Genomic DNA, 4,343 nt, shown 5'->3' with positions numbered 1-4,343 from the left:
AAGGGTTGTCCTGGGAAAGACCTAGGAACTAGGAAGCTGCCTTGTACCCAGTCAGACCCTTTGGCCCATTTGGCCCAGTACTGCTGACACTGACTGGCAGCAATTTCTCTCCAGGGTTTCAGGCAGGCATTTTTCCTGCCTTACCTGGAGATACTGAGGATCGAACCTGGGACTTCTGCAGGCAAATGCTTCTTTTATTCATCTGTTTTGGAAATGCCCAATGGCTTCCTCCTTTTGGGAGGAAGTTATTATATGGATAATTTTTGTATTGGAAAGCTCTTTAATATTTACTGATATAAATGTTCTTTTAAATTACATACCTGCTTCTTGGAATGTAACACATGGTCAGCGTAAATGGATTTTTCACGCCCTTTTGGTTGCTAAAAGATTGATACTACGATATTGGAAAGATAAAAGCTCACCGCCTATAACGCAATGGACTGAAGACTGAACAACACTAGCAACATTTGAAAGAGTGGTATATAGGCGTAACTTGCAAATGGACTTACATGTGGATATTTGGTCTGCTTTTACTGAAGTTTATGTGTAACCTTCCCCCCGCCCCCGTTTTTTCCTCAAATATTGTAATGTTAGAAACTGAGGATTTTGAATATGTTGTTCTGTTTTTTTTAATTTATTTTTTTTAGGTTTTGTAATGTTTTCAGTTTGGTTTGTACAAATTCACAACAGAAGATTAAAAATTGGAAAAAAAAACATAAATAAACTTTTCAGGGTTCCTTTTTATTTTAAATTAGAGGTTGTAGTCTCCTGATTTGGCTTCTCTGTTTTACAAAATAAATAAATCCCAATTGGGGCTTTGTTTCCATGCGAATCCTATGCTTTCAGTGCCAGGGCCTCTCCCTACCTTCCTGGTGCTGCCTTGCAAGCTTCAGTTGCCAAAGGATCCAAATGAGATCTAAAGCCATCTTACTCTGCAGGCTACATGGCGGGCAGGGGCGGGGGACCACAAATCTTCAGTTGGAAATCAAAGCCTTTCGTATAACTCTTACACGAGGTAATTAAAAACACCTCCAGCCTGATTCTTGCTTCAAGGTTCCCTAATGCTTAGCTGGCATTTGCACTGCACTTCAGGTATAACCTACAGGTCTGGTCTGAACAGCCAGTTCCTCCTGCTTGGTAGGAACAGCAACTGGATGATCAAGGTTTTTTAAAGACTCTCAGCTTGGAATATTGGAAATCCAGGAACACCCGTTTTTCTCCCTCCCTCCCGCTGCACTATGGACTTGAGCACGCTCCGGGAGAGAGCGCAGGACAGGAAGGCCTGGCGTGCTACGGTCCATGGGGCCACAAAGAGTCGGACACGACTGAACAACAACCTGCTGCACTTTCTTAAGTGGTGTCTTCGGACCAGATGTTGGTGATGATTCGAAGAAATGTATAAATCCGTGCGCAGGGACAGGGGCTTTGGAGGACTTGTATTTGGGGTGGGGGGTGCTGCTGCTGGTTATTCAGCTCTATTTGAAGAGCAAGGCTGAAGCCCTTGCTTTGGCTCCAAGCCACAGTGAGTGTGGAATGGTTCCCGGGGCTTCTTAGGAAGACCAGAAAAGCATAGAAGGTTCATTGCGATGAAAGCTGCCGTTACAAAGCCGTGTGCAGACCGGCATTTCTCAGAGGGCGCCTCTAGATGGACGGGTCCTGGCACCACCACTCAGAAGACATGGTTCTGCCTTCTCTCCTTACAGGATTTTCTGCAGTGGCGAAAAAGACAGCAGTGGTGTGAAAACACGGGAGGCTAACCGGTGGAAGATTGTGATGTCTGGAGACTCTGTAAAATTCTGTGAATGAAACCAGGAGAAGGTGTGATAAAAGCCTCATCTGAAAGGCTATTGTAAAATAATTCCTTGGAGGAATCTCGTATATCAAGAGCACCTGTCTCTTGCTCACCCATCATAATTATCATAATTTGTTGATACATGCTTTAATCAGTGGGCATGGTGGTGCTTTGCAAAGTACAAGAGGATAGGTCTCTGCCTGAGAGCTTGCAGTCTAAACAGCCAGCACTGGCGAAAGAAATGGAGGCAGTAGTGCACAGCGGAAGAAGAGGCACTTATTCCAGCTACCTGTACTTTGCCTTGGTTACAAGAGGGTGTAAGTTATGTTGAGTTGGCTTCTGAGAATATTTGAAGGAAGTCAGACCAACAGAACAGCCATGCTGGATCAGACCAAAGCATATCTACTCGGGCCTTCTGTTCCCGCAGTGGCAACCAGCTGCCCATGGAAGCCCACAAACAGGGCACGAGTGCAATAGCACCCTCCTGCCCATGTTCCCCAGCAACTGCTATACAAAAGCATACTGCCTCTGATTCTGGAGGGAGTATCTATAGCCGCCATGACTAACGCCTGATGCAGATGATGGCCTCAGGCCCACCTTGGGGCATGTGGTGAGCTGTAGCAAGTGGGTGCCACCTCAGCCCCAGGAGAGGCAGAGCTGGAGCCAGTGTGGGACAGGGGGCTGAGCAGGACCGGCCCTACCATTAGGCACAGCGAGGTGCCTGCTGCTGCCTCAGATAGGAGATTTGGGGCACCATGAAAGGGGCAGCAAAGTGTTAGTGACTTAATTTGTTGTGTTTTCACTGCCAGGGATGGGAGAGGCCCTTGTGGACTGTTCTGCCTCGTGTGCCAAAATAACCTGCTTGGCTGTGGGTGCTTTGCACCCTGACGTGGGTACGTGTAGAGGGATGGCATTTGCCTCTCTTCCTCAGGAGCAGAATGTCTTGAGCCGCCCTGCGGCTTTGGGGATGTGTGGAGGTGGGTGGGTGGGGGTCAGGAGACACAGAAATGTGAGTGAAATGGGTTTATTACTCAAGGTCTGTTTGCCACGATTGGTATCGACCAGCTCCCGTCACTTTTCATTGCTGCTAATGGGACGTGAGGTGGACTCTGTAACCAGAGTGAGTCCTCCTCCTCCTCTGGCCCTCTCCACACACCCGTCCTCTTCCTCCCCCAGGGCTGTTGTCTCTTCCTTCACTTTCAGCCCCCTTCAGGTTTATTTTTCTCATTTCAGAGCCTGTTTTTCATTCGTTTCCTTCTGGCTGCCTTTCTTTTGTACAATACTCGGAATCTATTCCTCAACCAGGTTACTGTCTTTGGCAAACCATGCCTGAAATTCGGAAGGCTTAAACACTCGTATATATGCATAACTCTGCTTTGCCGTGGTGGGGTAACCCCCTTTGTTGAGGGGGTCACTGTGGCACCCCTAAGGTGCTTTGAGGTGGGGGGGTTCCTGGCGCTATCAGTCCTCATGTGCCTATTCCATCTTTCTCTCCTGAACGGATGTTTTGAGGGAAGAAGCAGCTACCAGTGGAAGATGATGCCATCTGGATCCCCTGCAAAATTCTGTGTATAACTGTTACTCCTCTCCCACAAGGAGCTCAAGCCATTTTCCTCCTGTATGGATATCGAGATATTGATGTGGATATGGAGAGTTGGATCCAGACTTGGAGTCTAAGAATGACCAAGTCTGGATCAAACCCATTTATGTTATTTTGGAGAATCAGATAAATATAAATTTCACCAGAGTGTCTCAAAAAAGTCTCAGTTGTGAAGAGGTCTCGGTTCCTATGAGGAGGTTCCCTCTGAGCTCTCTCCCTCCACAGATCTCCCTCAGCTATAAGTTCTCTAACATCCTATCCCTCTTCTTTCAGTAGAATTCAACACACATTTCACTTTTTCCTTAATTTTCTACAAATACAATCAAAAGTAAAAAAAGGATACAAGCAAGCACAGCAACACCCACCCACCCCAATACACCAAGAAAGAAGCAATAAAACAGTCATAAAAAAGGCCCTTTTTGGGATATAACATAATAAACAAACATTAAAGTAAGTCTAACCAGGCTGTATGTTGGGCTGCTACCTCAAAATAATTCATTATATAAGCTGTCACTGGACTCATTTTAAAACCTTTTAATTTGTATTGTCGCCCTGCTTATTTAACTTCTATGCAGAGTACATCATGAGAAACGCCAGGTTGGATGAATCACAGGTCGGAATTAAGATTGCTGGGAGAATTATCAACAACCTCAGATATGCAGATGATACCACCCTAATGGCAGAAAGCGAAGAGGATCTAAAGAGCCTCTTGTTGAGGGTGAAAGAGGAGAGTGCAAAAGCTGGTTTGAAACTCCACATTAAAAAAACAAAGATCATGGCATCTGGCCCCATCACTTCCTGGCATATAGAAGGGGAAGAAATGGAAGCAGTGACAGATTTTACTTTCTTGGGCTCCAAGATCACCGCAGACGGTGACTGTAGCCATGAAATTAAAAGACGCTTGCTCCTTGGGAGGAAAGCTATGGCAAACCTAGACAGCATAGTAAGAAG

This window comes from Heloderma suspectum, chromosome 17, assembly GCF_057233095.1.
Source record: "Heloderma suspectum isolate Gila_16-S chromosome 17, 16-S_ref, whole genome shotgun sequence".
Taxonomy (NCBI): domain Eukaryota; kingdom Metazoa; phylum Chordata; class Lepidosauria; order Squamata; family Helodermatidae; genus Heloderma; species Heloderma suspectum.
The sequence above is the reverse complement of the archived record's forward strand: the minus strand, read 5'-3'. Positions refer to the sequence as shown.